A 10,075-nucleotide genomic window follows, 5' to 3' on the forward strand; every position below is an offset into this window, starting at 1 on the left:
TTGGTGGTTTTATGTTGCCACTTCTTAGGCATTGCAGCAATTCTTCAGCCGTTACAATCGAAACTGGGCAGAAGGACACGTTAACAGGTAACAAATACGCTGTGCCGAGGAGCAGTGTGCTCCTCTGCCAGGGAAGCTTTACACTGTTTACAAGGACCCACCTCGCTTTGTGCACTACAAAGCAGTACCAGACCTGCCTTGGGGTGGATTCAGGTTAACGCCATCAAAGCGAATGGCACTCTGCTTAGTTACAGACTTGAAGATGTGGGCATGAGCCAGAAGCTCGTTGATTACCGCTGTTAACACCTTTTCTTCTCAGAGAGAGGGCTGAGCTGGCCAGTGAGCAGCACCTTCCCACCCCCTTTCGCTCAGTTCTCCCCTCCCTCTGTCCCTGCAGGCTGGCTCGCTGAACGGTTGGCCTTTCTAACTTCCCTTTTTTCAACTGGGTTAATATTCCCCAGGGTTATCTCAGATTGCTAACAAAGGTCAAAGGAACTAGAGAGCTGGAATGGCAGCAGAGGTGGTGAGTGGCACACTGCCTCCCCTTGGCAGCAGGAGCTATCAAGTCTGTTCAGTTTGGCCCTATAATCTCTTCCAAAATAGGTCTATGAATGTATTATTGTATTTTAATTATGTAACTTGGCTTTTTCTGAACAGGATGCCGAGTTTTCATTTTATTAAAGAATTATAAGCAAACTTTAAGGGAGAGATAAGGGCAGGGTTTGTTTTTTTCACGCTGACTGTATGTTTTAGGAGAGGCAGGTGAGTTAGGTGCTTTCCTAGAGTTCACTGCCCAGAATTCCGGGTGTCTGAGAGCTTCGACATGACTCAGCCTAATACTGTCTGTCTCAACACTTACTCCAAACACCTTTCTCTCACTTAAATGCTAACAGTTGAATGTTTTGTAAACAATTTACTCCTCCGTATTTATGTGTGTGCAGGTTTTGTGGGGGTTGGGTTTTTTTCTTTTTTAAACAGGCATACAAGCTAGCACTTCTATGGGCTGGTGCTAAGCATCACCCACTGTTGTACATCCTACCACATGATACCTTTGTCTTGCTATGATGCCTCCTTTATTCTCTAAGGTAGCTCTGCCCACTTGTTAATCATAAGTCACTTCGTTTCTGCAGCGCTTTGTCACCACAGATTGTTTCCTACTCTATTAATAACCAATATGTAGTTTCCTCCTTTGTCTTTCACATTTCTGAATCCCTGCCTACGATTCTTCTCAAAAACCCAGAGCACTGGAGGATAAGGTCTCTCTAAAGTCAAACTACAGAGTACTTACTCAAAGCATGTCAGAATGATCTTGCCCTTGCCACTTTGAGACTACCACACAAGGTATCACACCAACAGACCCAGACTTACTCAAAGCATGTCAGAACGATCTTGCCCTTGCCACTTTGAGACTACCACACAAGGTATCACACCAACAGACCCAGACTTACTCAAAGCACGTCAGAACAATCTTGCCCTTGCCACTTTGAGGCTACCACACAAGGTATCACACCAACAGAACCAGAATTAGAGGCATCTCCAGGAAGATTTGGTGCTAAAGCATATAAACATATAAAACAAACAACAACAAAAAAAAACCTCCAAGATGATTCAGATGTGGAACTGACTTACCTAGCTCAACATCTCCTTCATTTTGATAAGCCAGCTTTAAGACCAGGTTATGCCTCAGTGTAGTGGAGCCCTTTGTGCATTTTTTTTCATCATTACTATCAGAGAAAGCTCTGTGGCTGACACTTTACAACAGATGCTAGTTATGCACTCACCCATAAAACTACATCAAACCAGGGAACTGAATTAGTCATTAAATAACTCAGCTTAAACTAACTATATGTTTACTTTGGAAGTACATTTGCATCTGCTGGTATTACCCAAGAGTACATAGACATAAATTTACCTACTGCAGGTGTATTTGAAAGTGAAAATAAATAGGCAGACATCATCACAAATAATATTTTTATTTCTAATTGTTGAATGCTTGTGAAACAGGAGGCAGTCCTTCGTTAGGGTACTAAATATGATGAGAAAAAGACCACAATACCTTAAGCAATTACCCTGTTATCTCAAAACTAGGAGAGGGTCTCATGGACTTGCAGATTAGAAAGGTGTGTCCCTGTGAACGTTCTCACTTCTTTCCCAGCCTTTTGGAACTCTATTTAGGAGTTTCAAGCCCTAGGAGGTGGAAAACCAGAAAATTGTCACCTTTTTTCTTGGTTCTCGTTGTTGTTTGGGTTTTTTTTCCCTTCCCAGTTTAGCTTTCTAGTATATAGACAGAGAAAGTCTCATAGTTATGAAATTCTTTACCCTTTCCCAGAGGGAAGAAACTGTCAGGAATAATAAGTCACCTTAACTTCACTTTTTAAATGCATGTTATTTCAATGGGTTTCTTGTCTGTTATAATAAAGCAAGAGAGAATGGAAAATCAAATACTGATCGTTGTTAGATATTTTGGGGCTTACTATGTAAATACAGCCACATTTTCCTACATGAGAATAGATTTTGACCTACAAATTTAACCTGCTATCCACATTAAAATAACACACAGAAAATGAATGACAGCTTTAATTTATTGTACAACTTTCTCATGATACTCAGGATTCTTTTCTTCACTGGTCTAGCTCTTACCTTTCTCTTGCACTTGTAACACAATGCAGCCATAAATCCAAACGACTCAGCCAGTTAAAACAGGTTTACAGTTACTCTTGTGGCAGCAAACAGGCCTGAAGCAACTACAATGCATTGGTGATTATGAGTTTCAATGCAGACTGATTTCACTGCTCTTCTATAAAGAAATTACACAAATACAATTTTGCTTACATTAAAAAACATCTTATTGCGTATTAATTTGAAGAAGGAAAATTAATCAGTTCCTATGCAGTTAGCTTTAAACAGTTAGTGATAGAATTTTGTTTCAGGAGAAATGAGAATCAAATATATTTAGTTTGGCTAATGCATGCATAAAAATACTGGTTGGGAAAATAAAAAGCAACAGACCATAGTAATTCTTAAATCAAGATTATTGCTTTTTCCAGTTAGAAACTGAAAGCAATGTTTTGGCTCTTCTCAGTGATGTCCAATGACAGGATGAGAGAGCAACAGAACAAGGGGACACAGTCTCAGAAGTTCAGCTCAGAAGCTCAGAATGTTAGGGGCTGGAAGTGACCTAGAAAGATCATCTAGTCCACACCTAGTCCACCCCCCCTGCCAGAGCAGGGCCACCTTTTTTTTTTTTTTTTTTTACAGTCCACTTTTCATTTTTTTAATTGTTTTTAATCCCACTTCTCTCCCATCTCCCTCTTTTCCTCTCCTTCTCCTCTTTCCCTCATCTTCCTGTTTTCATCTCCATCCTTTCCCTCTCCATCTCCCTCCTTTCACTAGCACCTCACCTTTTGCACCATATCTGATCCATTCCCCCCCCCACACTGCATTTCCTCTTTTTTTCTCCCAAACCCAGAGCACCTGGGTTCCATTTGAGTCTCCTCCCACCCCAGGTGTGACCACTTTGCTCTCCCTGCTCACTCCCCTTTTTAATGGACCCAGGAAAGGTAGGACCCTAAGCTGTGCCCAACTGGGCAGAGGGATCCTCATCCTGTTGCTGCTGGTGAGTACCCATGTACACACTGGGTGAATGGGAGTGGGATCTAAAGGCCGGGGGGCCTGGTGGGCCCCCCGGTTAGGCAGGATAGAGGCTTGATAGTCACTCTAACATAACCCACGGGTGTTGGCTGGGTCTCCTTATTTAGGCTGAGCTCCTCTATGTTCAGCTGCTTCTCTCTGCTCGCTCATGACAAACTGAAGTACTTGGTGGAACTGGGAGCTCAAGGGTAAGTAGTATTTTGTTGTCATTTGGGATTGTTTTGATTGGAAAACCTCTCCATGATCATCAAGCCCAACCTTCAAACCAACACCACCATGGCTATTAAACCATGTCCCAAAGTGCCATGGCTATACATTTGGATAGCTGAATTTTCTGAATACCTGCATGAGAAAATGCAAGATAAATCCTATTGGAAAAGAATTGCCTTTTGTTTGTCTGAATAACAGAGAGTTGGGGATTTTTTCACTTTTAATCCAGCTCCAGTCTTACTGTATAACTTTGGAAAACTTGTTTCCACCTACTTCCATTTCTTGCCCTTTAAAAGGGAATCAATGGTATGCATTATTGGGAGGAAAATAGCTACCTTCACATTTAACCAAATATTTGCAGTGTGCTTGAAAACTTGTTGATTAACCTGTTAAAAAAGGGTAACAATAAAGTGTCCTCCTTATATTTACCTGCAGCAAGGCAAGCTTTTATGGTCTGTTCCTGCATCCAGCATAAGTACTTGATTTTTATCAACAATTGGACATTGTTTTAATTCCTTGATAAACTGTGCAGGTGGAGGCACAGAACTGTAAATCACTGATTGGTCACAAACAAAATACTGATCCAGCTCACTGGATCATGCATGTTATAAGTGAGTGAAAATGCCATCCAGTTTCACCTCTATGGTCTTAAGCAACCCATCAATTGACTCTGGAAAAGATATGTTTAAATGCAATTACTTGAAAGCACTGTTTGCTTAAGCAGATTCATTACTTCTGTTCCTGTGACTGTATTTCTGGAAAAAAATACTCCAAATGAAGGAACTTTTGCAGTTCCTGGATGTTCAGGAAGCTGTACTTTCCATGGAAGCAGCTAGATAATGTCATCTGTAACATTTCACAGGGTAACTTTATGGTTTTGAGTAAGGCACATTTAACAGGTTGACTCCAAAATGTTCCCTTATTTATAATTATTATTGTTATTACTGAAGAGGTTCAATGAAGCCATATTAGCAATATGGATGAAGAAAAAAAGTGATATCTGCAAATGTTTCTGAATCACAGTTACCACTATTCCATAACTCAATACAAAACTTACCCACCTGTAGTGGAACATCCTACACTTGGCATTCTTACTACTTGCTGCATTTTCCTCATTAATGTCTAAAATAGGTTTACATTTCTTCATCTTGATTGTTCTTTATTCAGGTCTCTCTCTCTTCATTGGTTTATGCTGGTTTGGTGGCTACATTAATTCTTTAACAAAGAATTGTGTTTGCTTTCCTGCCACCTATGTAAAGAAGTCTTGCCTTTGAAGGTGCAAATACAACAAAGCCAAAATATTTGCCTTTAGAGAAGGTGGTAGGAGAAAACAGATCCTTTCTGGTGACTAATGAGAACTGTGGCACTACTGTTTTCTTCTAAGAGGTGAAAGATTAATGTTTCAATTTCACCTTTACTTAATTGCCAACACTTTGCAATTAAGCAAGTAATTTCTTTAAAGAGGAAATTTCTGTGCTATTTTACTTGCTTGATTACCAAGCTTTTTCTTACTAGCTCTAAAATTCCGTTGGGATGAAATCTCCACCACACCAAAGCTTCATATGAAGCTAAAAGCAGCTAGCTGGAAGTATTTGTTTTCTCTGAGATTGATCAGACATAGGTCATCAGAATCCTGTGCAGTCACTTGGTGGCTGATTTTCAGAAGGTTATTTGAAGCCATTCTGAGAGAGGAGTACAATCTAGCTAATACAAGGTTCTGCTAGGGATGATGCTGGAACGTGTCCAGAGAAGGGCAACAAAGCTGGTGGGGGGTCTGGAACACCAACCCTATGAGGAGAGGCTGAGGGAGCTGGGGGTGTGCAGCCTGGAGAAGAGGAGGCTCAGGGGTGACCTCATTGCTGTCTACAACTACCTGAAGGGACATCGTAGCCAGGTGGGGGTTGGCCTCTTCTCCCAGACAACCAGCAATAGAACAAGGGGACACAGTCTCAAGTTGTGCCGGGGGAAGTATAGGCTGGATGTTAGGAGGAAGTTCTTCACAGAGAGAGTGATTGGCATTGGAATGGGCTGCCCAGGGAGGTGGTGGAGGCACCGTGCCTGGAGGTGTTCAAGAAAAGCCTGGGTGAGGCACTTAGTGCCATGGTCTAGTTGACTGGATAGGGCTGGGTGCTAGGTTGGACTGGATGAGCTTGGAGGTCTCTTCCAACCTGGTTGATTCTATGATTCCTAAATATTCTAACAGCAGTCCTCCTGTTCAAAAAAAAACTAGCCAGGGCTGGCATCTTCACTGCCACTTGGGCAAGACTGCAGGTATACTGTAGAAAATGGCCTTGGGGAAAGAGTGCTTTCATAAATATCCCAAGCTGACAAAGCCTGTGCTTTAGATCTTAACACTGTATTTCTGTTACTAATTGGGCTGAGTGGGGCTTATAGAGTTTCTTTGCAAGTTACTGATTATATTGCTGTCTGTCTGAAGAAAAAAACAATTCAGAACAGGTAGCATAGATGAAAGTCAAATAACAGAATAAGATGATCTGATAGTTAAGTTTATTAACATCTTGTGTTTGTGCTCAGGGTTTCTTTTTCCCACCTCTGGCATCAGCACAGATCCATGAATCACAGAATGTTAGGGGCTAAAAGGGACCTCAAAAGATCATCTTGTCCAACTCCTAGCGAGGATGCTAGAACGGAAAGAATAAAATGTGGAAAAAACACAGTATGTAGAACATGGTCTTCTGGACAGCTCTAAAGGTGCATGAACTTGTAAGTATTTGAGGTATTTGGAAATCTAACTCAACTGCCTTGCTTGTTTTTAAGTATTAAGTATCTTAATAATTTCCTGATAAAAATGCAGGTTGCTTTGGAGTTGTAGCTACAGATATTTGGCAGTTTAGTTGTGTGCCACCAGTTCATATTTTCCTGTAACATTTTTGTATTTGGAACTATAAAAGTAAGTAGTTGCTTTGCTTTAGAGTGACTCCTCACATAGTTTTACTAAACACAATTTCAGACCATGTATTTTTATTGCCCACAGAGAGGTTGTGGAGGAAGAAGACATGAGAAATTAGGTTGTCTCATCCATTTCCCATGGAAAAAAAATTCTTTCCTGGTACAATCTTCCATGTCCCCAGACTTTTTTTCTACCATTTTGTTTATAGGCCTGTTACGCTAGACTGCATTTCTCTTTCTTCCAAGCTTCTTTCTCTCATCCAAAAAGGCATTTTCTATCCTGCTATATTTGTAAGCAGGTTTCATTTCTCACAGTTCAGTTCAATTAATCCTACTGTGTGCGAAGTATGCCCTAACTCCAGCTTGTGTTGCTGTGTGTATGTAGAGACATAGGCATTGCAGTGCTCATGAACAGATGGACTGGTGCAAGGACATCCTTCAGCAGTAAAAAACTAAACCAGTCCAGTATCTGGACTGGTTTAGTCTTGCCACTTTTTCTGCAGGCACATTCCTACCTAATCCCATAGATAACAAGTATCTGAACCAACTGGGCTACAACTGTTTTGGGGGAGTTGTATTTCAATTTATTCTCTTATTTTAAAGTCAACTTCAAGACTTCCTCCCTTACTCAGGTTTTGTGGGAGACACATTGTGATTTTGTTCTCAGTCAGTTGCTTGGTGTGCTTTTCCCCCCCGTTTTCATTCATTTTTCACTCCTCTATTAAAGGCTCTGGTTTTGTTGAATTTTCCTTGTGTCTGTATACATGTTGGAACTGTTATTACTAACAGGTATTATGCAGTAAGTCAAAACATTACTTTGGTTTATTTTCTCTCTTTCTCTCGAATTTTCAAGATGAAACAAGTCTCTGCCCTGCTTCCAGCGACCTTAGTTCCGAAGAACTCTTGATAAGGAGGATTTTCACACCTTTGAACACAGCGCCGAGGCGCCTATCGTGTGAAAACAAGTTAACTGCTTCTTAAACTGGCTTGGCTGAAGCCAGAGAGACGCAGTTGCAAGCTCAGCTTGCGGCTCAGGAGTGAGAGAGTTCTTCAGAAGTTAATCGGTGCTTTTGTGTCCTGCCGCTTCCTGAGTTCTGCAGGCTCGTTCCCGGGAAGGGTGGCTTATCAAGAGAGTGCAAGCGCAAAAGCTGGGAAGGTCAACTGGTAACCACATCAGCGTTCAGACCCGGGAAACTAATTCAAAGAACGGTAGGCTGCACAGCAAGATAATCTCTCAAAGAGCAGCAGCAGGAACAGCCAAGGCAGACAGCTCACCATAAAGCGTGTCGTAGGTGTTGGCAACCCTTGGGTGGGCTAGACAGTGTACAGGGGATTTTATTGTATTTTTCATATGGTTCACAAATACAAAAGAATCCTTTCAGAATTATAGCCATTCTGCTGCTGTTTGTGTGTCCTGATACCAGTTAGGTTTGTTAGAAAAGCCTGGAGACACTTTCAACATCAGAGACCACTTAAAACAAGAACTGTGAGATTCCACACAGAAAATAGGATTTTCCTGGTATCTTTGCAGAGATTAAAGCTGAGACTCAGAGAGGAATTTACCCTGTAAGTGCTGGGAACTGCTAGATATCCTTAAGGCAAAGAATCCACAAAACAGCCAGACCTTTAGCAGCCCCTTACACGCCCCAGAAGGGCAGGTATCGAGCTGCCAATTCAGAAGAGTGCCCATACCTCAGCAAGACACCACTTGTTTGAACAAGCCTGACAAGACTTGGAATTTTTGTCTAAAGGTGACAAATTATCCCAGGTGCCTATTAGTCACTTCATTCAACTCAAACTAGTTAGCTGACCTTTAAAGATTTAGTTAGTCACTTGTAAAAAGACTAGAATGGGGATACAGGGTCTCCTGTATCCTGTGCACCCAGAGTAGCTCCATCATCTATACTTGACAATGCAAGCCATTTGTGCTAATTCAATAATTGCAGCACTATGTGATGGGGCTACTAAGGCTAGGGGAAAAAACAACAGTGAGAGCAAGAAACCGCATAAAGACACACCACCTGTCCCATGAGACAGGGATAGTCTTGTTCCCATGGCCAACAGGGCTCTTTGCCTAGGCTGTTAGCCAGATAGGACTCCCAGGTTATCTGTCGGCCGGCAGTGTTTCTGCATAAAGGCACTTCACCATCATCCTCAAGGGGCTCCTAAAAGGATCAGAAATTACACTTTGACAACTTTTTCAGATGCTTCCTTCTGAAGAAAGTATGTTAGTAAAAGTTGTTTCATCTGGTGAAGGCAGAGAATGCAAAATCCCTGCTACAGCCAGGAAGGATTTGTGGTGCAAGCCTGATAAGTTAGGATTGTGTATCTGTCTATCAGGATATACAGACTGTCTTGATAAGCCCAGGTGTAGACTGTTCAGAGGTAAGTGGAAGCAGGCTGAGGATGGAGGGTTTAGTCTGCTCCTCCTGGAGCAGAGTAGGCCCCATATGGACTGTGCTGCTGTGAAACATAATATAAGCTAAAATAGAGATGGTTAATGGTACAAGTACTTAAAAAGAGCATCGTGTCTCTTTGTCTCAAGCTTGGTATGCCAGCACACAGTGATCCAGAAAGATTTGGTAATTCACAGAGGAAATCAACCTTGCAAAGGTCAGATCAATGTCCCCAAAACAGTCTCTCCTTCCCAGGAGCAACGGTTCTGTTTTCAGCTAGGAAAATTTCATGTCCTGGGGGAGCAGCAAGTGTCCCAGTACAGAAGGTAAACAGTCCTGTGAAACACCCCTGAAATAGGGTGTCCGTTTTTGTAGATGCTGTTGTGCTCATTGCTGTATACCCAAAGATACTCAAAGTGAAAGGCAGGTAACCTGTCACCCCTGTTACATAGTAACACCCATAACATTGGCATCATCTTAAAGAGTGCACTTGAAACTGAGAGATGCCCCAGCTGCTTTTCCATCACCCCAATGAAAGGCAAGCAAGCATAAAAAGACTAAAGCTGTGCATCTCTCTCGGAGGTGCCTGAAAGATTTAGTCTCCTTTAACAGCAGGAGCTGTGGACACATGCTTGACCACAGATTGGTTTAAAACCTCCAATAAGTAATCTCTTTGGTGGGACTTTCAGAAAACAGGTTGCACAAAAATGCATCCCAGCCAGCTTCACAGCTAAATGGTTAAACAGAGTGAAACAGCTTTCATGGCTGTGCTCTACAAGGCTTCCAGAGCAGCAGAGTGTCTGTAGGGCCAAAAAATGAGAAGCCTTGGGTTGTTTTATTCATGCTCTTTAGGTTCTCATTCTCTTTTTCATTTGTAGTCGAGTGTCCACAAGAACACTGACATTTTA

At 41.9% G+C, this 10,075-nt stretch overlaps 1 long non-coding RNA gene across 2 annotated transcripts; it reads left to right on the forward strand.

Annotated features, from left to right (window-relative positions):
- Positions 1-508: 508 nt before the first annotated feature.
- On the forward strand, positions 509-8,155 carry LOC135180207 (uncharacterized). 2 transcript variants are annotated; one of them, XR_010304328.1, is made up of 5 exons: positions 509-523; positions 3,507-3,616; positions 3,759-3,839; positions 6,425-6,585; positions 7,625-8,155. It is a non-coding gene; the product is annotated as an uncharacterized LOC135180207 (long non-coding RNA). The 2 variants fall into 2 exon arrangements; XR_010304329.1 differs by having other exon boundaries at positions 6,430-6,585.
- The last annotated feature ends 1,920 nt before the right edge of the window (positions 8,156-10,075 follow it).

Source organism: Pogoniulus pusillus, chromosome 12, assembly GCF_015220805.1.
Source record: "Pogoniulus pusillus isolate bPogPus1 chromosome 12, bPogPus1.pri, whole genome shotgun sequence".
Lineage (NCBI taxonomy): Eukaryota > Metazoa > Chordata > Aves > Piciformes > Lybiidae > Pogoniulus > Pogoniulus pusillus.